The sequence below is a fragment of the Rhipicephalus microplus genome, chromosome X (genome assembly GCF_043290135.1).
Source record: "Rhipicephalus microplus isolate Deutch F79 chromosome X, USDA_Rmic, whole genome shotgun sequence".
Classification (NCBI taxonomy): domain Eukaryota; kingdom Metazoa; phylum Arthropoda; class Arachnida; order Ixodida; family Ixodidae; genus Rhipicephalus; species Rhipicephalus microplus.
In genome coordinates, this window is record NC_134710.1 from 433,718,099 (window position 1) to 433,744,804 (window position 26,706).

A 26,706-nucleotide genomic window follows, 5' to 3' on the forward strand; every position below is an offset into this window, starting at 1 on the left:
ATGACACCGTCGCAGCAGTCGTGGCCGAGTGGTTAAGACGATGGTATTGAAAACCATTGGGTTCTTCCCGCGCAGGATCGAACCGTGCCCACTGCGTTTCCTTGTTTTGTTTTATCTTCTCGATATAAACGGCTATGTTCACAGTGAAATAGCAGATGACACCGTCGCCGCAGTCGTGGCCGAGTGGTTAAGCCGATGGTCTTGAAAACCATTGGGTTTTTCCCGCGCAGGTTTGAATCCTGTCGACTGGGTTTCTCTTTCTGTTTTTCTATTCTCGACATAATCGACTATGTTAAGAGTGAAAGAGGAGTTGACGCCATCGCCGCAGTCGTGGCCGAGTGGTTAAGGCGATGGTCTTGAAAACCATTGGGTTCTTCCCGCGCAGGTTTGAGTCCTGTCAACTTGGTTTCTCGTTCTGTTTTTCTCTTCTCGACATAAACGGCTATGTTCAGAGTGAAATAGCAGATGATGCCCTCACCGCAGTTGGGGCGGAGTGGGTAAAGCGATGGTCTTCAAAACCATTGGGTTCTTCTTGCTCAGGATCGAACCCTGCCGACTGCGTTTCCTCGTTTTTTTTCATTTCTCCACATAATCGACTTTGTTCAGAGTGAAATCGCAGGAGACGCTGTCGCTGTAGTCGTGACCGAGTGATTAAGGCGATCGTCTCGAAAACCGTTGGGTTTTTCTGCGCAGGTTCGAACCCTGTCGACTGCGTTACATCGTTTTTTTTCTCTTCTCGACCTTAAAGGCTATTATAAGAGTGAAATAGGAGTTAAAGCCGTCACTGTTGTCATGGCCGAGTGGTTAAGGCGATGGTCTTGAAAACCATTGGATTCTTGCCGCACAGGATCGAACCATGCCGACGGCGATTCCTCATTTTGTTTTTATCTTCTCGACATAGTCGGCTATGTTAAAAGTGAAATAGGAGTTGACGTCGTCGCCGCAGTCGTGGCCGACTGGTTAAGGCAATGGTCTTGAAAACCACAGGGCTCTTCTTGTGTAAGTTCAAACCCTGCCGACTGCGTTTCCTCGTTTTTTTCTCTCTTCTCGACATAAACGACTATGTTCAGAGTGAAATACCAGATGAAGCCGCTGTCGCCATCGATGCGGAGTGGTTAAGGCGATGGTCTTGAAAACATTTGGGTTCTTCCCGCTCAGGATCAAACTCTGCCGACGGCATTTCCTCGTTTTTTTTTTACTTCTCGACATAAACAACTTTGTACAGAGTGAATTCGCAGGAGACGCCGTCGCCGCAGTCGTGACCGAGTGGTTAACGCGAAGGTCCTGAAAACCATTGGGTTTGTTCCACGCAGGTTCGAACCCTGCCGACTGCGTTTTCTCGTTTTTTTTTCTCTTCTCGACATAAAACAGCTACGTTAAGTGAAATGGGAGTTGTCGCCGTCGCCGTTGTCTTGACCAAGTGGTTAAGGCGATGGTCTTGAAAACCATTGGGTTCTTCCCGCGCAGGATTGAACCGTGCCCACTGCGTTTCCTCGTTATGTTTTTCCTCTTCTCGACATAGTCGACTATGTTAAAAGTGAAATAGGAGTTGACGCTGTCGCCGCAGTCGTGGCCGAGTGGTTAAGGCGATGGTCTTGAAAACCATTGGGTTCTTCCCGCGCAGGTACGAACCCTGCCGTATGCGTTTTCTCGTTTTGTTTTTCTGTTCTCGACATAAACGACTATGTTCAGAGTAAAATAGCAGATAAAAACGTCGCCACAGTTGTGGCCGAGTGGTTATGGTGATTGTCTTGAAAACCATTGCGTTCTTCCCGCGCAGGATCGAACCCTGCCTACTGCGTTTCCCGGATTCGTTTTTCTCTTCTCGACATAGTCGACTATGTTAAGAGTGAAATAGGAGTTGACGCCATCGCCGCAGTCGTGGCCGAGTGGTTAAGGCGATGGTCTTAAAAACCATTGGGTTCTTCCCGCGCAGGTTTGAGTCCTGTCAACTTGGTTTCTCGTTCTGTTTTTCTCTTCTCGACATAAACGGCTATGTTCAGAGTGAAATAGCAGATGATGCCCTCACCGCAGTTGGGGCGGAGTGGGTAAAGCGATGGTCTTGAAAACCATTCGGTTCTTCTTGCTCAGGATCGAACCCTGCCGACTGCGTTTCCTCCTTTTTTTTCATTTCTCCACATAATCGACTTTGTTCAGAGTGAAATCGCAGGAGACGCCGTCGCTGTAGTCGTGACCGAGTGATTAAGGCGATCGTCTCGAAAACCGTTGGGTTTTTCCTGCGCAGGTTCGAACCCTGTCGACTGCGTTACATCGTTTTTTTTCTCTTCTCGACTTAAAAGGCTATTATAAGAGTGAAATAGGAGTTAACGCCGTCACCGTTGTCATGGCCGAGTGGTTAAGGCGATGGTCTTGAAAACCATTGGATTCTTGCCGCACAGGATCGAACCATGCCGACGGCGTTTCCTCGTTTTGTTTTTATCTTCTCGACATAGTTGGCTATGTTAAAAGTGAAATAGGAGTTGACGCCGTCGCCGCAGTCGTGGCCGAGTGGTTAAGGCGATGGTCTTGAAAACCATTGGGTTCTTCCCGCGCAGGTTCGAGCCCTGCCGTATGCGTTTTCTCGTTTTGTTTTTCTGTTCTCGACATAAACGACTATGTTCAGAGTAAAATAGCAGATAAAAACGTCGCCGCAGTTGTGGCCGAGTGGTTATGGTGATTGTCTTGAAAACCATTGCGTTCTTCCCGCGCAGGATCGAAACCTGCCTACTGCGTTTCCTGGTTTCGTTTTTCTCTTCTTGATATAAATGGCTACCTTCAGAGTGAAATTGCGGATGACACCTGTCGCAGCAGTCGTGGACGAGTGGTTAGGGCGATAGTCTTGAAAACCATTGGGTTCTTCCCGTGCAGGATCGAACCGTGCCCACTGCGTTTCCTGGTTTTGTTTTTCTCTTCTCGACATAGTCGACAATGTTAAGAGTGAAAGAGGAGTTGACGCCATCACCGCAGTCGTGGCCGAGTGGTTAAGGCGATAGTCTTGAAAACTATTAGGTTCATTCCACGCAGGTTCGAACCCTGCCGACTGCGTTTTCTCGTTTTGTTTTTCTCTTCTCAACATAAACGACTATGTTCAGAGTAAAATAGCAGATGACAACGTCGCCGCAGTCGTAGCCGAGTGGTTAAAGTGATTGTCTTGAAAACCATTGGGTTCTTCCCGCGCCAGGATCGAACCCTGCCTATCGCGTTTCCTGGTTTCTTTTTTCTCTTCTCGATATCAATGGATATGTTCAGAGTGAAATTGCAGATGACACCGTCGCAGCAGTCGTTGCCGAGTGGTTAAGACGATGGTCTTGAAAACCATTGGGTTCTTATTGCGCATGATCGAACCGTGCCCACTGCGTTTCCTCGTTTTGTTTTTCCTCTTCTCGACATAGTCGACTATGTTAAAAGTGAAATAGGAGTTGACGCCGTCACCGCAGTCGTGGCCGAGTGGTTAAGGCGATGGTCTTGAAAACCATTGGGTTCTTCCCGCGCAGGTTCGAACCCTGCCGACTGCGTTTCGTCGTTTTTTTCTCTTCTCGACATAAACGACTATGTTCAGAGTGATATAGCAGATGACAAAGGCGCCGCAGTCGTGGCTGAGTGGTTAAGGTGATTGTCTTGAAAACCTTTGGGTTCTTCCCGCGCAGGGTCGAACCCCGCCGACTGCGTTTCCTGGTTCCGTTTTTCTCTTCTCGACATAGTCGACAATGTTAAGAGTGAAAGAGGAGTTGACGCCATCACCGCAGTCGTGGCGGAGTGGTTAAGGCGATAGTCTTGAAAAAAATTGGGTTCTTCCTGCGCATGTTCGAAGCCTGTCGACTGCGTTTCTTCGTTTCGTTTTTCTCTTCTCGACATAATCGACTATGTTAAGAGTGAAAGAGGAGTTGACGCCATCGCCGCAGTCGTGGCCGAGTGGTTAAGCCGATGGTCTTGAAAACCATTGGGTTCTTCCCGCGCAGGTTTGAATCCTGTCGACTGGGTTTCTCTTTCTGTTTTTCTATTCTCGACATAATCGACTATGTTAAGAGTGAAAGAGGAGTTGACGCCATCGCCGCAGTCGTGGCCGAGTGGTTGAGCTGATGGTCTTGAAAACCATTGGGTTCTTCCCGCGCAGGTTCGAATCCTGTCGACTGGGTTTCTCGTTCTGTTTTTCTATTCTCGACATAAACGGCTATGTTCGGAGTGAATTAGGAGATGATGCCCTTGCCGCAGTCGGGGCGGAGTGGGTAAAGTGATGGACTTGAAAACCATTGGGTTCTTCCCGCTAAGGATCGAACCCTGCCGACTGCGTTTCCTCGTTTCGTTTTTCTCTTCTCGACATAGTCGACTATGTTAAGAGTGAAAGAGGAGTTGACGCCGTTCCCGCAGTCATGGCTGAGTGGTTAAGGCGATAGTCTTGAAAACTATTGGGTTCATTCCACGCAGGTTCGAACCCTGCTGACTGCGTTTTCTCGTTTTGTTTTTCTCTTCACAACATAAAGGACTATGTTCAGAGTAAAATAGCAGATGACAACGTCGCCGGAGTCGTGGCCGAGTGGTTAAGGTGATTGTCTTGAAAACCAATGGGTTCTTCCCGCGCCAGAATCGAATACTGCCTACTGCGTTTCCTGGTTTCGTTTTTCTCTTCTCAATGTTAATGGCTATGTTCAAAGTGAAATTGGTGATGACACCGTCGCAGAAGTCGTGGCCGAGTGGTTAAGACGATGGTCTATAAAACCATTGGGTTCTTCCCGCGCAGGATCGAACCGTGCCCACTGCGTTTCCTCGTTTTGTTTTTCCTCTTCTCGGTACAAACGGCTATGTTCACAGTGAAATAGCAGATGACACCGTCGCTGCAGTCGTGGCCGAGCGGTTAAGGTAATGGTCTTGAAAACCATTGGGTTCTTCCCGCGCAGGTTCGAACCCAGCGGACTGCGTTTTCTCGTTTTTTATCTCTCTTCTCGGCATAAACGACTATGTTCAGAGTGAAGTAGCAGATGATAACCTCGCCGCAGTCGGGGCGGAGTGGGTAAAGCGATGGTCTTGAAAAGCATTGGGTTCTTCCCGCTCAAGATCGAACCCTGCCGAATGCGTTCCCTTGTTTTGTTTCTCTTATCGACATAAACGGCTGTGTTCAGAGTGAAATAGCAGTCGATGCCCTCGCCGCAGTCGGGGCGGAGTGGGTAAAGCGATGGTCTTGAAAACCATTGGGTTCTTCCCGCTCAGAATCAAACCATGCCGACTGCGTTTCCTCGTTTTTTTTTCATTTCTCGACATAATCGACTTTGTTCAGAGTGAAATCGCAGGAGACGCCGTCGCTGTAGTCGTGACCGAGTGATTAAGACGATGGTCTTGAAAACCTTTGGGTTCTTCCCGCGCAGGATCGAACCCTGCCGACTGCGTTTCTTCGTTTCGTTTTTCTCATCTCGACATAGCCGACTATGTTAAGAGTGAAAGAGGAGTTGACGCTATCACCGCAGTCGTGGCCGAGTGGTTAAGGCGATAGTCTTGAAAATTATTGGGTTCATTCCACGCAGGTTCGAACCCTGCCAACTGCGTTTTCTCGTTTTGTTTTTCTCTTCTCGACATAAACGACTGTGTTCAGAGTAAAATACCAGATGACAACGTCGCCGCAGTCGTGGCCGAGTGGTTAAGGTGATTGTCTTGAAAACAATTGGGTTCTTCCCGCGCCAGGATCGAGCCCTGCCTCCTGCGTTTCCTGGTTTCGTTTTTCTCTTCTCGATATCAATGGCTATGTTCACAGTGAAATTGCAGATGACACCGTCGCAGCAGTCGTGGCCGAGTGGTTAAGACGATGGTCTTGAAAACCATTGCGTTCTTCCCGCGCAGGATCGAACCGTGCCCACTGCGTTTCCTCGTTTTGTTTTTCCTCTTCTCGACATAGTCGATTATGTTAAAAGTGAAATAGAAGTTGACGCCGTCGCCGCAGTCGTGGCCGAGTGGTTAAGGCGATGGTCTTGAAAACCATTGAGTTCTTCCCGCGCAGGTTCGAACCCTGCCGAATGCGTTTCCTCGTTTTTTTTCTCTTCTCGACAAAAACGACTATGTTCAGAGTGATATAGCAGATGACAACGGCGCCGCAGTCGTGGCTGAGTGGTTAAGGTGATTGTCTTGAAAACCTTTCGGTTCTTTCCGCGCAAGATTGAACCCCGCCGACTGCGTTTCCTGGTTTCGTTTTTCTCTTCTCGACATAGTCGACTATGTTAAGAGTGAAATAGGAGTTGACGCCATCGCCGCAGTCGTGGCCGAGTGGTTAAGGCGATGGTCTTGAAAACCATTGGGTTCTTTTCGCGCAGGTTTGAATCCTGTCGACTTGGTTTCTCGTTCTGTTTTTCTGTTCTCGACATAAACGGCTATGTTCAGAGTAAAATAGCAGATGATGCCCTCGCCGCAGTTGGGGCGGAGTGGGTAAAGCGATGGTCTTGAAAACCATTGGGTTCTTCCCGCTCAGGATCGAACCCTGCCGACTGCGTTTCCTCGTTTTTTTTCATTTCTCGACATAATCGACTTTGTTCAGAGTGAAATCGCAGGAGACGCCGTCGCTGTAGTCGTGACCGAGTGATTAAGGCGATCGTCTCGAAAACCATTGGGTTTTTCCTGCGCAGGTTCGAACCCTGTCGACTGCGTTACATCGTTTTTTTTTCTCTTCTCGACTTAAAAGGCTATTATAAGAGTGAAATAGGAGTTAACGCCGTCACCGTTGTCATGGCCGAGTGGTTAAGGCGGTGGTCTTGAAAACCATTGGATTCTTGCCGCACAGGATCGAACCATGCCGACGGCGTTTCCTCGTTTTGTTTTTATCTTCTCGACATAGTTGGCTATGTTAAAAGTGAAATAGGAGTTGACGCCGTCGCCGCAGTCGTGGCCGACTGGTTAAGGCAATGGTTTTGAAAACCACAGGGCTCTTCCTGTGTAAGTTCAAACCCTGCCGACTGCGTTTCCTCGTTTTTTTCTCTTCTTGACATAAACGGCTATGTTAAGAGTGAAATAGGAGTTGACGGCGTCGCCGCAGTCATGACCGAGTGGGTAATACGATGGTCTTGAAAACCATTGGGTTCTTCCCGCGCAGGTTCGAACCCTGCCGATGGCGTTTCCTCGTTTTTTTTCTCTTCTCGACATAAAACGGCTACGTTAAAAGTGAAATTGGGGTTGACGCCGCCGCCGTTGTCGTGGCCGAGTGGTTAAGACGTTGGTCTTCAAAACCATTTGGATCTTTCTACGCATGTTCGAACCCTGTCGACTGCGTTTCCTCGTTTTTTTTTCTCTTCTCGACATAAACGACTATGTTCAGAGTGAAATACCAGATGAAGCCGCTGTCGCCATCGATGCGGAGTGGTTAAGGCGATGGTCTTGAAAACCTTTGGGTTCTTCCCGCTCAGGATCGAACTCTGCCGACTGCGTTTCATCGTTTTTTTTACTTCTCGACATATACAACTTTGTTCAGAGTGAAATCGCAGGAGACGCCGTCGCCGCAGTCGTGACCGAGTGGTTAACGAGATGGTCTTGAAAACCATTGGGTTCTTTCCACGCAGGTTCGAACCCTGCCGACTGCGTTTTCTCGATTTTTCTCTTCTAGACATAAAACAGCTACGTTAAGAGTGAAATGGGAGTTGTCGCCGTCGCCGTTGTCTTGAACAAGTGGTTAAGGCGATGGTCTTGAAAACCATTGGGTTCTTCCCGCGCAGGATCGAACCGTGCCCACTGCGTTTCCTCATTTTGTTTTTCCTCTTCTCGACATAGTCGACTATGTTAAAAGTGAAATCGGAGATGGCGCCGTCGTCGCAGTCGTGGCCGAGTGGTTAAGGCGATGGTCTTGAAAACCATTGGGTTCTTCCCGCGCAGGTTCGAACCCTGCCGACTGCGTTTCCTCATTTTTTTCTCTTCTCGACATAAACGACTCTGTTCAGAGTGATATAGCAGATGACAACGGCGCCGCAGTCGTGGCTGAGTTGTTAAGGTCATTTTCTTGAAAACCTTTGGGTTCTTCCCGCGCAGGATCGAACCATGCCGACTGCGTTTCTTCGTTTCGTTTTTTTCATCTCGACATAGTCGACTATGTTAAGAGTGAAAGAGGAGTTGACGCCATCACCGCAGTCGTGGCCGAGTGGTTAAGGCGATAGTCTTGAAAACTATTGGGTTCAATCCACGCTGGTTCGAACCCTGCCGACTGCGTTTTCTCGTTTTGTTTTTCTCTTCTCGACATAAACGACTATGTTCAGAGTAAAATAGCAGATGACAACGTCGCCGCAGTCGTGGCCGAGTGGTTAAGGTGATTGTCTTGAAAACCATTGGGTTCTTCCCGCGCAGGATCGAACCCTGCCTGCTGCGTTTCCTGGTTTTGTTTTTCTCTTCTCGATATCAATGGCTATGTTCAGAGTGAAATTGCAGATGACACCGTCGGAGCAGTCGTGGCCGAGTGGTTAAGACGATGGTCTCAAAAACCATTGGCTTCTTCCCGCGCAGGATCGAACCGTGCCCACTGCGTTTCCTCGTTTTGTTTTTCCTCTTCTCGACATAGTCGACTATGTTAAAAGTGAAATAGGAGCTGACGCCGTCGCCGCAGTCGTGGCCGAGTGGTTAAGGCGATGGTCTTGAAAACCATTGGGTTCTTCCCGCGCAGGTTCGAACCCTGCCGACTGCATTTTCTCGTTTTGTTTTTCTCTTCACAACATAAAGGACTATGTTCAGAGTAAAATAGCAGATGACAACGTCGCCGGAGTCGTGGCCGAGTGGTTAAGGTGATTGTCTTGAAAACCAATGGGTTCTTCCCGCGCCAGGATCGAATCCTGCCTACTGCGTTTCCTGGTTTCGTTTTTCTCTTCTCAATATCAATGGCTATGTTCAAAGTGAAATTGCAGATGACACCGTCGCAGCAGTCGTGGCCGAGTGGTTAAGACGATGGTCTTGAAAACCATTGGGTTCTTCCCGCGCAGGATCGAACCGTGCCCACTGCGTTTCCTCGTTTTGTTTTTCCTCTTCTTGACATAGTCGATTATGTTAAAAGTGAAATAGAAGTTGACGCCATCGCCACAGTCGTGGCCGAGTGGTTAAGCCGATGGTCTTGAAAACCATTGGGTTCTTCCCGCGCAGGTTTGAATCCTGTCAACTGGGTTTCTCTTTCTGTTTTTCTATTCTCGACATAATCGACTATGTTAAGAGTGAAAGAGGAGTTGACGCCATCGCCGCAGTCGTGGCCGAGTGGTTAAACCGATGGTCTTGAAAACCATTGGGTTCTTCCCGCGCAGGATTGAATCCTGTCGACTGGGTTTCTCGTTCTGTTTTTCTATTCTTGACATAAACGGCTATATTCAGAGTGAATTAGCAGATGATGCCCTCGCCGCAGTCGGGGCGGAGTGGGTAAAGCGATGGTCTTGAAAACCATTGGGTTCTTCCCGCTAAGGATCGAACCCTGCCGACTGCGTTTCCTTGTTTTGTTTTATCTTCTCGATATAAACGGCTATGTTCACAGTGAAATAGCAGATGACACCGTCGCTGCAGTCGTGGCCGAGCGGTTAAGGTGATGGTCTTGAAAACCATTGGGTTCTTCCCGCGCAGGTTCGAACCCTGCGGACTGCGTTTTCTCGTTTTGTATCTCTCTTCTCGACAAAAACGACTATGTTCAGAGTGATATAGCAGATGACAAAGGCGCCGCAGTCGTGGCTGAGTGGTTAAGGTGATTGTCTTGAAAACCTTTGGGTTCTTCCCGCACAGGATCGAACCCCGCCGACTGGGTTTCCTGGTTTTGTTTTTCTCTTCTCGACATAGTCGACAATGTTAAGAGTGAAAGAGGAGTTGACGCCATCACCGCAGTCGTGGCGGAGTGGTTAAGGCGATAGTCTTGAAAAAAATTGGGTTCTTCCCGCGCATTTTCGAAGACTGTCGACTGCGTTTCTTCGTTTCGTTTTTTTCTTCTCGACATAATCGACTATGTTAAGAGTGAAAGAGGAGTTGACGCCATCGCCGCAGTCGTGGCCGAGTGGTTAAGCCGATGGTCTTGAAAACCATTGGGTTCTTCCTGCGCAGGTTTGAATCCTGTCGACTGGGTTTCTCTTTCTGTTTTTCTATTCTCGACATAATCGACTATGTTAAGAGTGAAAGAGGAGTTGACGCCATTGCCGCAGTCGTGGCCGAGTGGTTAAGGCGATGGTCTTGAAAACCATTGGGTTCTTCCCGCGCAGGTTTGAGTCCTGTCAACTTGGTTTCTCGTTCTGTTTTTCTCTTCTCGACATAAACGGCTATGTTCAGAGTGAAATAGCAGATGATGCCCTCACCGCAGTTGGGGCGGAGTGGGTAAAGCGATGTGTTCAAAACCATTGGGTTCTTCTTGCTCAGGATCGAACCCTGCCGACTGCGTTTCCTCGTTTTTTTCATTTCTCCACATAATCGACTTTGTTCAGAGTGAAATCGCAGGAGACGCCATCGCTGTAGTCGTGACCGAGTGATTAGGGCGATCGTCTCGAAAACCGTTGGGTTTTTCTGCGCAGGTTCGAACCCTGTCGACTGCGTTACATCGTTTTTTTTCTCTTCTCGACCTTAAAGGCTATTATAAGAGTGAAATAGGAGTTGACGCCGTCGCCGCAGTCGTGGCCGAGTGGTTAAGGCGATGGTCTTGAAAACCATTGGGTTCTTCCCGCGCAGGTTCGAACCCTGCCGACTGCGTTTCCTCGTTTTTTTCTCTTCTCGACATAAGCGACTACGTTCAGAGTAATATAGCAGATGACAAAGGCGCCGCAGTCGTGGCTGAGTGGTTAAGGTGATTGTCTTGAAAACCTTTGGGTTCTTTCCGCGCAGGATCGAACCCCGCCGAGTGCGTTTCCTGGTTTCGTTTTTCTCTTCTCGACATAGTCGACAATGTTAAGAGTGAAAGAGGAGTTGACGCTATCACCGCAGTCTTGGCCGAGTGGTTAAGGCGATAGTCTTGAAAACTATTGGGTTCATTCCATGCAGCTTCGAACCCCGCTGACTGCGTTTTCTCGATTTGTTTTTCTCTTCACAACATAAAGGACTATGTTCAGAGTAAAATAGCAGATGACAACGTCGCCAGAGTCGTGGCCGAGTGGTTAAGGTGATTGTCTTGAAAACCGATGGGTTCTTCCCGCGCCAGGATCGAATCCTGCCTACTGCGTTTCCTGGTTTCGTTTTTCTCTTCTCAATATCAATGGCTATGTTCAAAGTGAAATTGCAGATGACACCGTCGCAGCAGTCGTGGCCGAGTGGTTAAGAAGATGGTCTTGAAAACCATTGGGTTCTTCCCGCGCAGGATCGAACCGTGCCCACTGCGTTTCCTTGTTTTGTTTTATCTTCTCGATATAAACGGCTATGTTCACAGTGAAATAGCAGATGACACCGTCGCCGCAGTCGTGGCCGAGTGGTTAAGCCGATGGTCTTGAAAACCATTGGGTTCTTCCCGCGCAGGTTTGAATCCTGTCGACTGGGTTTCTCTTTCTGTTTTTCTATTCTCGACATAATCGACTATGTTAAGAGTGAAAGAGGAGTTGACGCCATCGCCGCAGTCGTGGCCGAGTGGTTAAGGCGATGGTCTTGAAAACCATTGGGTTCTTCCCGCGCAGGTTTGAGTCCTGTCAACTTGGTTTCTCGTTCTGTTTTTCTCTTCTCGACATAAACGGCTATGTTCAGAGTGAAATAGCAGATGATGCCCTCACCGCAGTTGGGGCGGAGTGGGTAAAGCGATGGTCTTCAAAACCATTGGGTTCTTCTTGCTCAGGATCGAACCCTGCCGACTGCGTTTTCTCGTTTTTTTTCATTTCTCCACATAATCGACTTTGTTCAGAGTGAAATCGCAGGAGACGCTGTCGCTGTAGTCGTGACCGAGTGATTAAGGCGATCGTCTCGAAAACCGTTGGGTTTTTCTTCGCAGGTTCGAACCCTGTCGACTGCGTTACATCGTTTTTTTTCTCTTCTCGACCATAAAGGCTATTATAAGAGTGAAATAGGAGTTAAAGCCGTCACTGTTGTCATGGCCGAGTGGTTAAGGCGATGGTCTTGAAATCCATTGGATTCTTGCCGCACAGGATCGAACCATGCCGACGGCGTTTCCTCATTTTGTTTTTATCTTCTCGACATAGTCGGCTATGTTAAAAGTGAAATAGGAGTTGACGTCGTCGCCGCAGTCGTGGCCGACTGGTTAAGGCAATGGTCTTGAAAACCACAGGGCTCTTCCTGTGTAAGTTCAAACCCTGCCGACTGCGTTTCCTCGTTTTTTTCTCTCTTCTCGACATAAACGACTATGTTCAGAGTGAAATACCAGATGAAGCCGCTGTTGCCATCGATGCGGAGTGGTTAAGGCGATGGTCTTGAAAACATTTGGGTTCTTCCCGCTCAGGATCAAACTCTGCCGACGGCATTTCCTCGTTTTTTTACTTCTCGACATAAACAACTTTGTACAGAGTGAATTCGCAGGAGACGCCGTCGCCGCAGTCGTGACCGAGTGGTTAACGCGAAGGTCCTGAAAACCATTGGGTTCGTTCCACGCAGGTTCGAACCCTGCCGACTGCGTTTTCTCGTTTTTTTTCTCTTCTCGACATAAAACAGCTACGTTAAGTGAAATGGGAGTTGTCGCCGTCGCCGTTGTCTTGACCAAGTGGTTAAGGCGATGGTCTTGAAAACCATTGGGTTCTTCCCGCGCAGGATCGAACCGTGCCCACTGCGTTTCCTCGTTTTGTTTTTCCTCTTCTCGACATTGTCGACTCTGTTCAGAGTGATATAGCAGATGACAACGGCGCCGCAGTCGTGGCTGAGTTGTTAAGGTCATTTTCTTGAAAACCTTTGGGTTCTTCCCGCGCAGGATCGAACCATGCTGACTGCGTTTCTTCGTTTCGTTTTTCTCATCTCGACATAGTCGACTATGTTAAGAGTGAAAGAGGAGTTGACGCCATCACCGCAGTCGTGGCCGAGTGGTTAAGGCGATAGTCTTGAAAACTATTGGGTTCAATCCACGCTGGTTCGAACCCTGCCGACTGCGTTTTCTCGTTTTGTTTTTCTCTTCTCGATATAAACGACTATGTTCAGAGTAAAATAGCAGATGACAACGTCGCCGCAGTCGTGGCTGAGTGGTTAAGGTGATTGTCTTGAAAACCATTGGATTCTTCCCACGCAGGATCGAAACCTGCCTGCTGCGTTTCCTGGTTTTGTTTTTCTCTTCTCGATATCAATGGCTATGTTCAGAGTGAAATTGCAGATGACACCGTCGGAGCAGTCGTGGCCGAGTGGTTAAGACGATGGTCTCAAAAACCATTGGCTTCTTCCCGCGCAGGATCGAACCGTGCCCACTGCGTTTCCTCGTTTTGTTTTTCCTCTTCTCGACATAGTCGACTATGTTAAAAGTGAAATAGGAGTTGACGCCGTCGCCGCAGTCGTGGCCGAGTGGTTAAGGCGATGGTCTTGAAAACCAATGGGTTCTTCCCGCGCATGTTCGAACCCTGCCGACTGCGTTTCCTCGTTTTTTTCTCTTCTCGACATAAGCGACTATGTTCAGAGTAATATAGCAGATGACAAAGGCGCCGCAGTCGTGGCTGAGTGGTTAAGGTGATTGTCTTGAAAACCTTTGGGTTCTTTCCGCGCAGGATCGAACCCCGCCGAGTGCGTTTCCTGGTTTCGTTTTTCTCTTCTCGACATAGTCGACAATGTTAAGAGTGAAAGAGGAGTTGACGCTATCACCGCAGTCGTGGCCGAGTGGTTAAGGCGATAGTCTTGAAAACTATTGGGTTCATTCCACGCAGGTTCGAACCCTGCTGACTGCGTTTTCTCGTTTTGTTTTTCTCTTCACAACATAAAGGACTATGTTCAGAGTAAAATAGCAGATGACAACGTCGCCGGAGTCGTGGCCGAGTGGTTAAGGTGATTGTTTTGAAAACCAATGGGTTCTTCCCGCGCCAGGATCGAATCCTGCCTACTGCGTTTCCTGGTTTCGTTTTTCTCTTCTCAATATCAATGGCTATGTTCAAAGTGAAATTGCAGATGACACCGTCGCAGCAGTCGTGGCCGAGTGGTTAAGACGATGGTCTTGAAAACCATTGGGTTCTTCCCGCGCAGGATCGAACCGTGCCCACTGCGTTTCCTCGTTTTGTTTTTCCTCTTCTCGACATAGTCGATTATGTTAAGAGTGAAATAGAAGTTGACGCCGTCGCCGCAGTCGTGGCCGAGTGGTTAAGGCGATGGTCTTGAAAACCATTGGGTTCTTCCCGCGCAGGTTCGAACCCTGCCGACTGCGTTTCCTCGTTTTTTTCTCTTCTCGACATAAACGACTATGTTCAGAGTGATATAGCAGATGACAAAGGCGCCGCAGTCGTGGCTGAGTGGTTAAGGTGATTGTCTTGAAAACCTTTGGGTTCTTCCCGCACAGGATCGAACCCCGCCGACTGCGTTTCCTGGTTTCGTTTTTCTCTTTTCGACATAGTCGACAATGTTAAGAGTGAAAGAGGAGTTGACGCCATCACCGCAGTCGTGGCGGAGTGGTTAAAGCGATAGTCTTGAAAACTATTGGGTTTTTCCCGCGCATGTTCGAAGCCTGTCGACTGCGTTTCTTTGTTTCGTTTTTCTTTTCCCGACATAATCGACTATGTTAAGAGTGAAAGAGGAGTTGACGCCATCGCCGCAGTCGTGGCCGAGTGGTTAAGCCGATGGTCTTGAAAACCATTGGGTTCTTCCCGCGCAGGTTTGAATCCTGTCAACTTGGTTTCTCGTTCTGTTTTTCTCTTCCCGACAAAAACGGCTATGTTCAGAGTGAAATAGCAGATGATGCCCTCACCGCAGTTGGGGCGGAGTGGGTAAAGCGATGGTCTTCAAAACCATTGGGTTCTTCTTGCTCAGGATCGAACCCTGCCGACTGCGTTTCCTCGTTTTTTTTTCATTTCTCCACATAATCGACTTTGTTCAGAGTGAAATCGCAGGAGACGCCGTCGCTGTAGTCGTGACCGAGTGATTAAGGCGATCGTCTCGAAAACCGTTGGGTTTTTCTGCGCAGGTTCGAACCCTGTCGACTGCGTTACATCGTTTTTTTTCTCTTCTCGACCTTAAAGGCTATTATAAGAGTGAAATAGGAGTTAACGCCGTCACCGTTGTCATGGCCGAGTGGTTAAGGCGATGGTCTTGAAAACCATTGGATTCTTGCCGCACAGAATCGAACCATGCCGACGGCGTTTCCTCATTTTGTTTTTATCTTCTCGACATAGTCGGCTATGTTAAAAGTGAAATAGGAGTTGACGCCGTCGCCGCAGTCGCGGCCGACTGGTTAAGGCAATGGTCTTGAAAACCACAGGGCTCTTCCTGTGTAAGTTCAAACCCTGCCGACTGCGTTTCCTCGTTTTTTTCTCTTCTTGACATAAACGGCTATGTTAAAAGTGAAATAGGAGTTGACGGCGTCGCCGCAGTCATGACCGAGTGGGTAATACGATGGTCTTGAAAACCATTGGGTTCTTCCTGCGCAGGTTGGAACCCTGCCGACGGCGTTTCCTCGTTTTTTTTCTGTTCTCGACATAAAACGGCTACGTTAAAAGTGAAATTGGAGTTGACGCCGCCGCCGTTGTCGTGGCCGAGTGGTTAAGACGTTGGTATTCAAAACCATTTGGATCTTTCTGCGCATGTTCGAACCCTGTCGACTGCGTTTCCTCGTTTTTTTTTCTCTTCTCGACATAAACGACTATGTTCAGAGTGAAATACCAGATGAAGCCGCTGTCGCCATCGATGCGGAGTGGTTAAGGGGATGGTCTTGAAAACCTTTGGGTTCTTCCCGCTCAGGATCGAACTCTGCCGACTGCGTTTCCTCGTTTTTTTTACTTCTCGACATATACAACTTTGTTCAGAGTGAAATCGCAGGAGACGCCGTCCCTGCAGTCGTGACCGAGTGGTTAACGCGATGGTCTTGAAAACCATTGGGTTCTTTCCACGCAGGTTCGAACCCTGCCGACTGCGTTTTCTCGTTTTTTCTCTTCTAGACATAAAACAGCTACGTTAAGAGTGAAATGGGAGTTGTCGCCGTCACCGTTGTCTTGGACAAGTGGTTAAGGCGATGGTCTTGAAAACCATTGGGTTCTTCCCGCGCAGGATCGAACCGTGCCCACTGCGTTTCCTCGTTTTGTTTTTCCTCTTCTCGACATAGTAGACTATGTTAAAAGTGAAATAGGAGATGACGCCGTCGTCGCAGTCGTGGCCGAGTGGTTAAGGCGATGGTCTCGAAAACCATTGGGTTATTCCCGCGCAGGTTCGAACCCTGCCGACTGCGTTTCCTCATTTTTTTTCTCTTCTCGACATAAACGACTCTGTTCAGAGTGATATAGCAGATGACAACGGCGCCGCAGTCGTGGCTGAGTGGTTAAGGTCATTGTCTTGAAAACCTTTGGGTTCTTCCCGCGCAGGATCGAACCATGCCGACTGCGTTTCTTCGTTTCGTTTTTCTCATCTCGACATAGTCGACTATGTTAAGAGTGAAAGAGGAGTTGACGCCATCACCGCAGTCGTGGCCGAGTGGTTAAGGCGATATTCTTGAAAACTATTGGGTTCATTCCACGCTGGTTCGAACCCTGCCGACTGCGTTTTCTCGTTTTGTTTATTTCTTCTCGACATAAACGACTATGTTCAGAGTAAAATAGCAGATAAAAACGTCGCCGCAGTTGTGGCCGAGTGGTTATGGTGATTGTCTTGAAAACCATTGCGTTCTTCCCGCGCAGGATCGAACCCTGCCTACTGCGTTTCCTGGTTTCGTTTTTCTCTTCTTGATATAAATGGCTATGTTCAGAGTGAAACTGCAGATGGCACCTGTCGCAGCAGTCGTGGACGAGTGGTTAGGGCGATAGTCTTGAAAACCATTGGGTTCTTCCCGTGCAGGATCGAACCGTGCCCACGGCGTTTCCTCGTTTTGTTTTTTCTCTTCTCGACATAGTCGACTATGTTAAAAGTGAAATGGGAATATACGCCGTCGCCGCAGTCGTGGCCGAGTGGTTAAGGCGATGGTCTTGAAAACCATTGGGTTCTTCCCGCGCAGGTTCGAACCCTGCCGACTGCGTTTCCTTGTTTTTTTTCTCTTCTCGACATAAACGACTATGTTCAAAGTGAAATAGCACATGACAAAGGCGCCGCAGTCGTGGCCGAGTGGTTAAGGTGATTGTCTTGAAAACCTTTGGGTTCTCCCGCGCAAGATCGAACCCCGCCGACTGCGTTTCCTGGTTTTGTTTTTCTCTTCTTGACATAGTCGACAATGTTAAGAGTGAAAGAGGAGTTGACGCCATCACCGCAGTCGTGGCCGAGTGGTTAAGGCGATAGTCTTGAAAACTATTGGGTTCATTCCACGCAGGTTCGAACCCTGCTGACTGCGTTTTCTCGTTTTGTTTTTCTCTTCACAACACAAACGACTATGTTCAGAGTAAAATAGCAGATGACAACGTCGCCGGAGTCGTGGCCGAGTGGTTAAGGTGATTGTCTTGAAAACCAATGGGTTCTTCCCGCGCAGGATCGAACCCTGCCTGCTGCGTTTCCTGGTTTTGTTTTTCTCTTCTCGATATCAATGGCTATGTTCAGAGTGAAATTGCAGATGACACCGACGGAGCAGTCGTGGCCGAGTGGTAAAGACGATGGTCTCAAAAACCATTGGCTTCTTCCCGCGCAGGATCGAACCGTGCCCCCTGCGTTTCCTCGTTTTGTTTTTCCTCTTCTCGACATAGTCGACTATGTTAAAAGTGAAATAGGAGTTGACGCCGTCGCCGCAGTCGTGGCCGAGTGGTTAAGGCGATGGTCTTGAAAACCATTGGGTTCTTCCCGCGCAGGTTCGAACCCTGCCGACTGCGTTTCCTCGTTTTTTTCTTTTCTCGACATAAACGACTATGTTCAGAGTGATATAGCAGATGACAAAGGCGCCACAGTCGTGGCTGAGTGGTTAAGGTGATTGTCTTGAAAACCTTTGGGTTCTTCCCGCGCAGGGTCGAACCCCGCCGACTGCGTTTCCTGGTTTCGTTTTTCTCTTCTCGACATAGTCGACAATGTTAAGAGTGAAAGAGGAGTTGACGCCATCACCGCAGTCGTGGCGGAGTGGTTAAGGCGATAGTCTTGAAAAAAAATTGGGTTCTTCCCGCGCATGTTCGAAGCCTGTCGACTGCGTTTCTTCGTTTCGTTTTTCTCTTCTCGACATAATCGACTATGTTAGGAGTGAAAGAGGAGTTGACGCCATCGCCGCAGTCGTGGCCGAGTGGTTAAGCCGATGGTCTTGAAAACCATTGGGTTCTTCCCGCGCAGGTTTGAATCCTGTCGACTGGGTTTCTCTTTCTGTTTATCTATTCTCGACATAATCGACTATGTTAAAAGTGAAATAGAAGTTGACGCCGTCGCCGCAGTCGTGGCCGAGTGGTTAAGGCGATGGTCTTGAAAACCATTGGGTTCTTCCCGCGCAGGTTCGAACCCTGCCGACTGCGTTTCCTCGTTTTGTTTTATCTTCTCGATATAAACGGCTATGTTCACAGTGAAATAGCAGATGACATCGTCGCTGCAGTCGTGGCCGAGCGGTTAAGGTGATGGTCTTGAAAACCATTGGGTTCTTCCCGCGCAGGTTCGAACCCTGCGGACTGCGTTTTCTCGTTTTGTATCTCTCTTCTCGACAAAAACGACTATGTTCACAGTGATATAGCAGATGACAAAGGCGCCGCAGTCGTGGCTGAGTGGTTAAGGTGATTGTCTTGAAAACCTTTGGGTTCTTCCCGCGCAGGATCGAACCCCGCCGACTGCGTTTCCTCATTTTTTTGTCACTTCTTGACATAAACGACTTTGTTCAGAATGATATCGCAGGAGACGCCGTCGCTATAGTCGTGACCGAGTGGTTAAGGCGATGGTCTTGAAAACCGTTGGGTTTTTCCTGCACAGGTTCAAACCCTGCCGACTGCGTTTCCTCGTTTTGTTTTCTCTTCTCAACATAAAACAGCTACGTTAAGAGTTAAACAAGAGTTGACGCCGTAGCCGTTGTCTTGGCCGAGTGGTTCAGGCGATGGTCTTGAAAACCATTGGGTTCTTCCCGCGCAGGTTCAAACCCTGCTGACTGCGTTTCTTCGTTTCGTTTTTCTCTTCTCGACATATTCGACTATGTTAAGAGTGAAAGAGGAGTGTACGCCATCGCCGCAGTCATGGCCGAGTGGTTAAGGCGATGGTCTTGAAAACCATTGGGTTTTTCCCGCGCAGGTTTGAATCCTCTTGACTTGGTTTCTCGTTCTGTTTTTTCCTTATCGACATAAACGGCTGTGTTCAGAGTGAAATAGCAGTCCATGCCCTCGCCGCAGTCGGGGTGGAGTGGGTAAAGCGATAGTCTTGAAAACCATTGGGTTCTTGCCGCTCAGGATCAAACCCTGCCGACTGCGTTTCCTCGTTTTTTTTTCATTTCTCGACATAATCGACTTTGTTCAGAGTGAAATCGCAGGAGACGCCGTCGCTGTAGTCGTGACCCAGTGGTTAAGGCGATGGTCTTGAAAACCGTTGGGTTTTCCTGCGCAGGTTCGTACCCTGTCGACTGCGTTACAATGTTTTTTTTTCTCTTCTCGACTTAAACGGCTATTATAAGAGTGAAATAGGAGTTAACGCCCTCACCGTTTTCATGGTCGAGTGGTTAAGGCGATGGTCTTGAAAACCATTGGATTCTTCCCGCGCATGTTCGAACCCTGCTGACTGCGTTTTCTCGTTTCGTTTTTCTCTTCTCGACATAATCGGCTATGTTAAAAGTGAAATAGGAGTTGACGCCGTCGCCGCAGTCGTGGCCGAGTGGTTAAGGCGAAGGTCTTGAAAACCACAGGGCTCTTCCTGTGTAAGTTCAAACCCTGCCGACTGCGTTTCCTCGTTTTTTTCTCTCTTCTCGACATAATCGACTATGTTAAGAGTGAAAGAGGAGTTGACGCCATCGCCGCAGTCGTGGCCGAGTGGTTAAGGCGATGGTCTTGAAAACCATTGGGTTCTTCCCGCGCAGGTTTGAGTCCTGTCAACTTGGTTTCTCGTTCTGTTTTTCTCTTCTCGACATAAACGGCTATGTTCAGAGTGAAATAGCAGATGATGCCCTCACCGCAGTTGGGGCGGAGTGGGTAAAGTGATGGTCTTCAAAACCATTGGGTTCTTCTTGCTCAGGATCGAACCCTGCCGACTGCGTTTCCTCGTTTTTTTTTTCATTTCTCCACATAATCGACTTTGTTCAGAGTGAAATCGCAGGAGACGCCGTCGCTGTAGTCGTGACCGAGTGATTAAGGCGATTGTCTCGAAAACCGTTGGGTTTTTCTGCGCAGGTTCGAACCCTGTCGACTGCGTTACATCGTTTTTTTTTCTCTTCTCGACCTTAAAGGCTATTATAAGAGTGAAATAGGAGTTAACGCCGTCACCGTTGTCATGGCCGAGTGGTTAAGGCGATGGTCTTGAAAACCATTGGATTCTTGCCGCACAGGATCGAACCATGCCGACGGCGTTTCCTCATTTTGTTTTTATCTTCTCGACATAGTCGGCTATGTTAAAAGTGAAATAGGAGTTGACGCCGTCGCCGCAGTCGCGGCCGACTGGTTAAGGCAATGGTCTTGAAAACCACAGGGCTCTTCCTGTGTAAGTTCAAACCCTGCCGACTGCGTTTCCTCGTTTTTTTCTCTTCTTGACATAAACGGCTATGTTAAGAGTGAAATAGGAGTTGACGGCGTCGCCGCAGTCATGACCGAGTGGGTAATACGATGGTCTTGAAAACCATTGGGTTCTTCCTGCGCAGGTTGGAACCCTGCCGACGGCGTTTCCTCGTTTTTTTTCTCTTCTCGACATAAAACGGCTACGTTAAAAGTGAAATGGGAGTTGACGCCGCCGCCGTTGTCGTGGCCGAGTGGTTAAGATGTTGGTCTTCAAAACCATTTGGATCTTTCTGCGCATGTTCGAACCCTGTCGACTGCGTTTCCTCGTTTTTTTTCTCTTCTCGACATAAACGACTATGTTCAGAGTGAAATACCAGATGAAGCCGCTGTCGCCATCGATGCGGAGTGGTTAAGGCGATGGTCTTGAATACCTTTGGGTTCTTCCCGCTCAGGATCGAACTCTGCCGACTGCGTTTCCTCGTTTTTTTTACTTCTCGACATATACAACTTTGTTCAGAGTGAAATCGCACGAGACGCCGTCGCTGCAGTCGTGACCGAGTGGTTAACGCGATGGTCTTGAAAACCATTGGGTTCTTTCCACGCAGGTTCGAACCCTGCCGACTGCGTTTTCTCGTTTTTTCTCTTCTAGACATAAAACAGCTACGTTAAGAGTGAAATAGAAGTTGACGCCGTCGCCGCAGTCGTGGCCGAGTGGTTAAGGCGATGGTCTTGAAAACCATTGAGTTCTTCCCGCGCAGGTTCGAACCCTGCCGAATGCGTTTCCTCGTTTTTTTTCTCTTCTCGACAAAAACGACTATGTTCAGAGTGATATAGCAGATGACAACGGCGCCGCAGTCGTGGCTGAGTGGTTAAGGTGATTGTCTTGAAAACCATTGGGTTCTTCCCGCTAAGGATCGAACCCTGCCGACTGCGTTTCCTCGTTTCGTTTTTCTCTTCTCGACATAGTCGACTATGTTAAGAGTGAAAGAGGAGTTGACGCCGTTCCCGCAGTCATGGCTGAGTGGTTAAGGCGATAGTCTTGAAAAATATTGGGTTCATTCCACGCAGGTTCGAACCCTGCTGACTGCGTTTTCTCGTTTTGTTTTTCTCTTCACAACATAAAGGACTATGTTCAGAGTAAAATAGCAGATGACAACGTCGCCGGAGTCGTGGCCGAGTGGTTAAGGTGATTGTCTTGAAAACCAATGGGTTCTTCCCGCACCAGGATCGAATCCTGCCTACTGCGTTTCCTGGTTTCGTTCTTCTCTTCTCAATATCAATGGCTATGTTCAAAATGAAATTGCAGATGACACCGTCGCAGCAGTCGTGGCCGAGTTTTTAAGACGATGGTCTATAAAACCATTGGGTTCTTCCCACGCAGGTTCGAACCCTGCCGACTGCGTTTTCTCGTTTTGTTTTTCTCTTCTCGACATAAACGACTGTGTTCAGAGTAAAATAGCAGATGACAACGTCGCCGCAGTCGTGGCCGAGTGGTTAAGGTGATTGTCTTGACAACCATTGGGTTCTTCCCGCGCCAGGATCGAACCCTGCCTACTGCGTTTCCTGGTTTCGTTTTTCTCTTCTCGATATCAATGGCTATGTTCACAGTGAAATTGCAGATGACACCGTCGCAGCAGTCGTGGCCGAGTGGTTAAGACGATGGTCTTGAAAACCATTGCGTTCTTCCCGCGCAGGATCGAACCGTGCCCACTGCGTTTCCTCGTTTTGTTTTTCCTCTTCTCGACATAGTTGACTATGTTAAAAGTGAAATGGGAGTTGACGCCGTCGCCGCAGTCGTGGCCGAGTGGTTGAGGCGATGGTCTTGAAAACCATTGGGTTCTTCCCGCGCAGGTTCGAACTCTGCCGACTGCGTTTCCTCGTTTTTTTCTCTTCTCGACATAAACGATTGTGTTCAGAGTGATATAGCAGATGACAACGGCGCCGCAGTCGTGGCTGAGTGGTTAAGGTGATTGTCTTGAAAACATTTGGGTTCTTCCCGCGCAGGATCGAACCCCGCCGACTGCGTTTCCTGGTTTCGTTTTTCTCTTCTCGACAAAGTCGACAATGTTAAGAGTGAAAGAGGAGTTGACGCCATCAACGCAGTCGTGGCGGAGTGGTTAAGGCGATAGTCTTGAAAACTATTGGGTTCTTCCCGCGCATATTCCAAGCCTGTCGACTGCCTTTCTTCGTTTCGTTTTTCTCTTCTCGACATAATCGACTATGTTAAGAGTGAAAGAGGAGTTGATGCCATCGCCGCAGTCATGGCCGAGTGGTTGAGCCGATGGTCTTGAAAACCATTGGGTTCTTCCCGCGTAGGTTTTAATCCTGTCGACTGGGTTTCTCGTTCTGTTTTTCTATTCTCGACATATACGGCTGTTTTCAGAGTGAAATAGCAGTCGATGCCCTAGCCGCAGTCGGGGCGGAGTTTGTGAAGCGATAGTCTTGAAAACCATTGTGTTCTTCCCGCTCAGGATCAAACCCTGCCGACTGCGTTTCCTCGTTTTTTTTTCATTTCTCGACATAATCGACTTTGTCTAGAGTGAAATCGCAGGAGACGCCGTCGCTGTAGTCGTGACCGAGTGGTTAAGGCGATGGTCTTGAAAACCGTTGGGTTTTCCTGCGCAGGTTCGTACCCTGTCGACTGTGTTACATTGTTTTTTTTCTCTTCTCAACTTAAACGGCTATTATAAGAGTGAAATAGGAGTTAACGCCGTCACCGTTGTCATGGCCGAGTGGTTAAGGCGACGGTCTTGAAAACCATTGGATTCTTCCCGCGCATGTTTAACCCTGCTGACTGCGTTTTCTCGTTTTGTTTTTCTCTTCTCGACATAGTCGGCTTTGTTAAAAGTGAAATAGGAGTTGACGCCGTCGCCGCCATCGTGGCCGAGTGGTTAAGGCGATGGTCTTGAAAACCACAGGGTTCTTCCTGTGTAAGTTCAAACCCTGCCGACTGCGTTTCCTCGTTTTTTTCTCTCTTCTCGACGTAAACGACTATGTTCAGAGTGAAATACCAGATGAAGCCGCGGTCGCCATCGATGCGGAGTGGTTAAGGCGATGGTCTTGAAAACCTGTGGGTCCTTCCCGCTCAGGATCGAACTCTGCCGACTGCATTTCCTCGTTTTTTTTTTACTTCTCGACATAAACAACTTTGTTCAGAGTGAAATCGCAGGTGACGCCGTCGCCGCAGTCGTGACCGAGTGGTTAACGCGAAGGTCTTGAAAAGCATTGGGTTCTTTCCACGCAGGTTCGAACCCTGCCGACTGCGTTTTCTCGTTTTTTTTCTCTTCTCGACATAAAACAGCTACGTTAGGAGTGAAATGGGAGTTGTCACCGTCGCCGTTGTCTTGGCCATGTGGTTAAGGCGATGGTCTTGAAAACCATTGGGTTCTTCCCGCGCAGGATTGAACCATGCCCACTGCGTTTCCTCGTTTTGTTCTTCCTCTTCTCGACATAGTCGGCTATGTTAAAAGTGAAATAGGAGTTGACATTGTCGCCGCTGTCGTGGCCGAGTGGTTAAGGCGATGGTCTTGAATACCATTGGGTTCTTCCCGCGCAGGTTTTAACCCTGCCGTATGCGTTTTCTCGTTTTGTTTTTCTGTTCTCGGCATAAACGAATATGTTCAGAGTAAAATAGCAGATAATAACGTCGCCGCAGTTGTGGCCGAGTGGTTATGGTGATTGTCTTGAAAACCATTGCGTTCTTCCCGCGCAGGATCGAACCCTGCCTACTGCGTTTCCTGGTTTCGTTTTTCTCTTCAAGATATAAATGGCTAGGTTCAGAGTGAAATTGCAGATGACACCTGTCTCAGCAGTCGTGGACGAGTGGTTAGAGTGATAATCTTGAAAACCATTGGGTTCTTCCCGTGCAGGATCGAACCGTGCCCACTGCGTTTCCTCGTTTTGTTTTTCCTCTTATCGACATAGTCGACTATGTTAAAAGTGAAATAGGAGTTGACGCCGTCGCCGCAGTCGTGGCCGAGTGGTTAAGGCGATAGTCTTGAAAACCATTGGTTTCTTCCCGCGCAGGTTCGAACCCTGCCGACTGCGTTTCCTCGTTTTTTTTCTCTTCTCGACATAAACGACTATGTTCAGAGTAAAATAGCAGATGACAACGTCGCCGCAGTCGTGGCCGAGTGGTTAAGGTGGTTGTCTTGAAAACCATTGGGTTCTTCCCGCGCCAGGATCGAACCCTGCCTACTGCGTTTCCTGGTTTCTTTTTTCTCTTCTCGATATCAATGGCTATGTTCAGAGTGAAATTGCAGATGACACCGTCGCAGCAGTCGTGGCCGAGTGGTTAGGGTGATAGTCTTGAAAACCATTGGGTTCTTCCCGTGCAGGATCGAACCGTGCCCACTGCGTTTCCTCGTTTTGTTTTTCCTCTTATCGACATAGTCGACTATGTTAAAAGTGAAATAGGAGTTGACGCCGTCGCCGCAGTCGTGGCCGAGTGGTTAAGGCGATAGTCTTGAAAACCATTGGGTTCTTCCCGCGCAGGTTCGAACCCTGCCAACTGCGTTTCCTCGTTTTTTTCTCTTCTCGACATAAACGACTATGTTCAGAGTGATATAGCAGATCACAAAGGCGCCGCAGTCGTGGCTTAGTGGTTAAGGTGATTGTCTTGAAAACCTTTGGGTTCTTCCCGCGCAGGGTCGAAATCCGCCGACTGCGTTTCCTGGTTTCGTTTTTCTCTTCTCGACATAGTCGACAATGTTAAGAGTGAAAGAGGAGTTGACGCCATCACCGCAGTCGTGGCGGAGTGGTTAAGGCGATAGTCTTCAAAACAATTGGGTTCTTCCCGCGCATGTTCGAAGCCTGTCGACTGCGTTTCTTTGTTTCGTTTTTCTCTTCTCGACATAATCGACTATGTTAAGAGTGAAAGAGGAGTTGACGCCATCGCCGCAGTCGTGGCCGAGTGGTTAAGCTGATGGTCTTGAAAACCATTGGGTTCTTCCCGCGCAGGTTTGAATCCTGTCGACTGGGTTTCTCTTTCTGTTTTTCTATTCTCGACATAATCGACTATGTTAAGAGTGAAAGAGGAGTTGACGCCATCGCCGCAGTCGTGGCGGAGTGGTTAAGCTGATGGTCTTGAAAACCATTGGGTTCTTCCCGCGCAGGTTTGAATCCTGTCGACTGGGTTTCTCGTTCTGTTTTTCTATTCTCGACATAAACGGCTATGTTCAGAGTGAATTAGGAGATGATGCCCTCACCGCAGTCGGGGCGGAGTGGGTAAAGCGATGGACTTGAAAACCATTGGGTTCTTCCCGCTAAGGATCGATCTCTGCCGACGGCGTTTCCTCGTTTTTTTCATTTCTCGACATAATCGACTTTGTTCAGAGTGAAGTCTCAGGAGACGCCGTCGCTGTAGTCATGACCGAGTGATTAAGACGATGGTCTTGAAAACCTTTGGGTTCTTCCCGCGCAGGATCGAACCCTGCCGACTGCGTTTCTTCGTTTCGTTTTTCTCATCTCGACATAGCCGACTATGATAAGAGTGAAAAAGGAGTTGACGCCATCACCGCAGTCGTGGCCGAGTGGTTAAGGCGATAGTCTTGAAAACTATTGGGTTCATTCTACGCAGGTTCGAACCCTGCCGACTGCGTTTTCTCGTTTTGTTTTTTCTCTTCTCGACGTGAACGATTATGTTCAGAGTAAAATAGCAGATGACAACGTCGCCGCAGTCGTGGCCGAGTGGTTAAGGTGGTTGTCTTGAAAACCATTGGGTTCTTCCCGCGCCAGGATCGAACCCTGCCTACTGCGTTTCCTGGTTTCTTTTTTCTCTTCTCGATATCAATGGCTATGTTCAGAGTGAAATTGCAGATGACACCGTCGCAGCAGTCGTGGCCGAGTGGTTAAGACGATGGTCTTGAAAACCATTGGGTTCTTGTCGCGCACGATCGAACCGTGCCCACTGCGTTTCCTCGTTTTGGTTTTTCTCTTCTCGACATAGTCGACTATGTTAAAAGTGAAATAGGAGTTGACGCCGTCACCGCACTCGTGGCCGAGTGGTTAAGGTGATTGTCTTGAAAACCTTTGGGTTCTTCCCGCGCAGGGTCGAACCCCGCCGACTGCGTTTCCTGGTTTCGTTTTTCTCTTCTCGACATAGTCGACAATGTTAAGAGTGAAA

The 26,706-nt window shown here is 48.6% G+C and overlaps 38 non-coding genes across 38 annotated transcripts; all 38 read left to right on the top strand.

The window, feature by feature from the left end:
- Positions 1-169: 169 nt before the first annotated feature.
- Positions 170-251, top strand: TRNAS-UGA (transfer RNA serine (anticodon UGA)). The gene has a single exon. It is a non-coding gene; the product is annotated as a tRNA-Ser (tRNA).
- A 1,312-nt stretch (positions 252-1,563) lies between these two features.
- TRNAS-UGA (transfer RNA serine (anticodon UGA)) lies at positions 1,564-1,645 on the top strand. Its single transcript has one exon. It is a non-coding gene; the product is annotated as a tRNA-Ser (tRNA).
- An 849-nt stretch (positions 1,646-2,494) lies between these two features.
- Positions 2,495-2,576, top strand: TRNAS-UGA (transfer RNA serine (anticodon UGA)). The gene has a single exon. It is a non-coding gene; the product is annotated as a tRNA-Ser (tRNA).
- Positions 2,577-2,963: 387 nt separating this feature from the next.
- On the top strand, positions 2,964-3,045 carry TRNAS-UGA (transfer RNA serine (anticodon UGA)). The gene has a single exon. It is a non-coding gene; the product is annotated as a tRNA-Ser (tRNA).
- A 388-nt stretch (positions 3,046-3,433) lies between these two features.
- TRNAS-UGA (transfer RNA serine (anticodon UGA)) lies at positions 3,434-3,515 on the top strand. The gene has a single exon. It is a non-coding gene; the product is annotated as a tRNA-Ser (tRNA).
- A 383-nt stretch (positions 3,516-3,898) lies between these two features.
- Positions 3,899-3,980, top strand: TRNAS-UGA (transfer RNA serine (anticodon UGA)). The gene has a single exon. It is a non-coding gene; the product is annotated as a tRNA-Ser (tRNA).
- A 384-nt stretch (positions 3,981-4,364) lies between these two features.
- Positions 4,365-4,446, top strand: TRNAS-UGA (transfer RNA serine (anticodon UGA)). The gene has a single exon. It is a non-coding gene; the product is annotated as a tRNA-Ser (tRNA).
- A 388-nt stretch (positions 4,447-4,834) lies between these two features.
- TRNAS-UGA (transfer RNA serine (anticodon UGA)) lies at positions 4,835-4,916 on the top strand. Its single transcript has one exon. It is a non-coding gene; the product is annotated as a tRNA-Ser (tRNA).
- A 539-nt stretch (positions 4,917-5,455) lies between these two features.
- On the top strand, positions 5,456-5,537 carry TRNAS-UGA (transfer RNA serine (anticodon UGA)). The gene has a single exon. It is a non-coding gene; the product is annotated as a tRNA-Ser (tRNA).
- A 388-nt stretch (positions 5,538-5,925) lies between these two features.
- On the top strand, positions 5,926-6,007 carry TRNAS-UGA (transfer RNA serine (anticodon UGA)). The gene has a single exon. It is a non-coding gene; the product is annotated as a tRNA-Ser (tRNA).
- Positions 6,008-7,781: 1,774 nt separating this feature from the next.
- On the top strand, positions 7,782-7,863 carry TRNAS-UGA (transfer RNA serine (anticodon UGA)). The gene has a single exon. It is a non-coding gene; the product is annotated as a tRNA-Ser (tRNA).
- A 227-nt stretch (positions 7,864-8,090) lies between these two features.
- On the top strand, positions 8,091-8,172 carry TRNAS-UGA (transfer RNA serine (anticodon UGA)). Its single transcript has one exon. It is a non-coding gene; the product is annotated as a tRNA-Ser (tRNA).
- A 74-nt stretch (positions 8,173-8,246) lies between these two features.
- On the top strand, positions 8,247-8,328 carry TRNAS-UGA (transfer RNA serine (anticodon UGA)). The gene has a single exon. It is a non-coding gene; the product is annotated as a tRNA-Ser (tRNA).
- A 231-nt stretch (positions 8,329-8,559) lies between these two features.
- On the top strand, positions 8,560-8,641 carry TRNAS-UGA (transfer RNA serine (anticodon UGA)). The gene has a single exon. It is a non-coding gene; the product is annotated as a tRNA-Ser (tRNA).
- An 853-nt stretch (positions 8,642-9,494) lies between these two features.
- TRNAS-UGA (transfer RNA serine (anticodon UGA)) lies at positions 9,495-9,576 on the top strand. The gene has a single exon. It is a non-coding gene; the product is annotated as a tRNA-Ser (tRNA).
- A 1,001-nt stretch (positions 9,577-10,577) lies between these two features.
- On the top strand, positions 10,578-10,659 carry TRNAS-UGA (transfer RNA serine (anticodon UGA)). Its single transcript has one exon. It is a non-coding gene; the product is annotated as a tRNA-Ser (tRNA).
- A 695-nt stretch (positions 10,660-11,354) lies between these two features.
- Positions 11,355-11,436, top strand: TRNAS-UGA (transfer RNA serine (anticodon UGA)). Its single transcript has one exon. It is a non-coding gene; the product is annotated as a tRNA-Ser (tRNA).
- Positions 11,437-12,900: 1,464 nt separating this feature from the next.
- On the top strand, positions 12,901-12,982 carry TRNAS-UGA (transfer RNA serine (anticodon UGA)). The gene has a single exon. It is a non-coding gene; the product is annotated as a tRNA-Ser (tRNA).
- A 387-nt stretch (positions 12,983-13,369) lies between these two features.
- Positions 13,370-13,451, top strand: TRNAS-UGA (transfer RNA serine (anticodon UGA)). Its single transcript has one exon. It is a non-coding gene; the product is annotated as a tRNA-Ser (tRNA).
- A 227-nt stretch (positions 13,452-13,678) lies between these two features.
- TRNAS-UGA (transfer RNA serine (anticodon UGA)) lies at positions 13,679-13,760 on the top strand. The gene has a single exon. It is a non-coding gene; the product is annotated as a tRNA-Ser (tRNA).
- A 388-nt stretch (positions 13,761-14,148) lies between these two features.
- TRNAS-UGA (transfer RNA serine (anticodon UGA)) lies at positions 14,149-14,230 on the top strand. Its single transcript has one exon. It is a non-coding gene; the product is annotated as a tRNA-Ser (tRNA).
- Positions 14,231-16,158: 1,928 nt separating this feature from the next.
- On the top strand, positions 16,159-16,240 carry TRNAS-CGA (transfer RNA serine (anticodon CGA)). Its single transcript has one exon. It is a non-coding gene; the product is annotated as a tRNA-Ser (tRNA).
- Positions 16,241-16,468: 228 nt separating this feature from the next.
- Positions 16,469-16,550, top strand: TRNAS-UGA (transfer RNA serine (anticodon UGA)). Its single transcript has one exon. It is a non-coding gene; the product is annotated as a tRNA-Ser (tRNA).
- Positions 16,551-16,938: 388 nt separating this feature from the next.
- On the top strand, positions 16,939-17,020 carry TRNAS-UGA (transfer RNA serine (anticodon UGA)). Its single transcript has one exon. It is a non-coding gene; the product is annotated as a tRNA-Ser (tRNA).
- A 227-nt stretch (positions 17,021-17,247) lies between these two features.
- Positions 17,248-17,329, top strand: TRNAS-UGA (transfer RNA serine (anticodon UGA)). The gene has a single exon. It is a non-coding gene; the product is annotated as a tRNA-Ser (tRNA).
- A 387-nt stretch (positions 17,330-17,716) lies between these two features.
- TRNAS-UGA (transfer RNA serine (anticodon UGA)) lies at positions 17,717-17,798 on the top strand. The gene has a single exon. It is a non-coding gene; the product is annotated as a tRNA-Ser (tRNA).
- A 384-nt stretch (positions 17,799-18,182) lies between these two features.
- TRNAS-UGA (transfer RNA serine (anticodon UGA)) lies at positions 18,183-18,264 on the top strand. The gene has a single exon. It is a non-coding gene; the product is annotated as a tRNA-Ser (tRNA).
- Positions 18,265-18,337: 73 nt separating this feature from the next.
- Positions 18,338-18,419, top strand: TRNAS-UGA (transfer RNA serine (anticodon UGA)). Its single transcript has one exon. It is a non-coding gene; the product is annotated as a tRNA-Ser (tRNA).
- Positions 18,420-18,492: 73 nt separating this feature from the next.
- TRNAS-UGA (transfer RNA serine (anticodon UGA)) lies at positions 18,493-18,574 on the top strand. Its single transcript has one exon. It is a non-coding gene; the product is annotated as a tRNA-Ser (tRNA).
- Positions 18,575-18,959: 385 nt separating this feature from the next.
- On the top strand, positions 18,960-19,041 carry TRNAS-UGA (transfer RNA serine (anticodon UGA)). Its single transcript has one exon. It is a non-coding gene; the product is annotated as a tRNA-Ser (tRNA).
- A 2,238-nt stretch (positions 19,042-21,279) lies between these two features.
- On the top strand, positions 21,280-21,361 carry TRNAS-UGA (transfer RNA serine (anticodon UGA)). The gene has a single exon. It is a non-coding gene; the product is annotated as a tRNA-Ser (tRNA).
- Positions 21,362-21,589: 228 nt separating this feature from the next.
- TRNAS-UGA (transfer RNA serine (anticodon UGA)) lies at positions 21,590-21,671 on the top strand. The gene has a single exon. It is a non-coding gene; the product is annotated as a tRNA-Ser (tRNA).
- A 231-nt stretch (positions 21,672-21,902) lies between these two features.
- On the top strand, positions 21,903-21,984 carry TRNAY-AUA (transfer RNA tyrosine (anticodon AUA)). The gene has a single exon. It is a non-coding gene; the product is annotated as a tRNA-Tyr (tRNA).
- Positions 21,985-22,372: 388 nt separating this feature from the next.
- On the top strand, positions 22,373-22,454 carry TRNAS-UGA (transfer RNA serine (anticodon UGA)). The gene has a single exon. It is a non-coding gene; the product is annotated as a tRNA-Ser (tRNA).
- A 71-nt stretch (positions 22,455-22,525) lies between these two features.
- Positions 22,526-22,607, top strand: TRNAS-UGA (transfer RNA serine (anticodon UGA)). The gene has a single exon. It is a non-coding gene; the product is annotated as a tRNA-Ser (tRNA).
- A 1,940-nt stretch (positions 22,608-24,547) lies between these two features.
- On the top strand, positions 24,548-24,629 carry TRNAS-UGA (transfer RNA serine (anticodon UGA)). The gene has a single exon. It is a non-coding gene; the product is annotated as a tRNA-Ser (tRNA).
- Positions 24,630-25,015: 386 nt separating this feature from the next.
- Positions 25,016-25,097, top strand: TRNAS-UGA (transfer RNA serine (anticodon UGA)). The gene has a single exon. It is a non-coding gene; the product is annotated as a tRNA-Ser (tRNA).
- Positions 25,098-26,099: 1,002 nt separating this feature from the next.
- Positions 26,100-26,181, top strand: TRNAS-UGA (transfer RNA serine (anticodon UGA)). The gene has a single exon. It is a non-coding gene; the product is annotated as a tRNA-Ser (tRNA).
- The last annotated feature ends 525 nt before the right edge of the window (positions 26,182-26,706 follow it).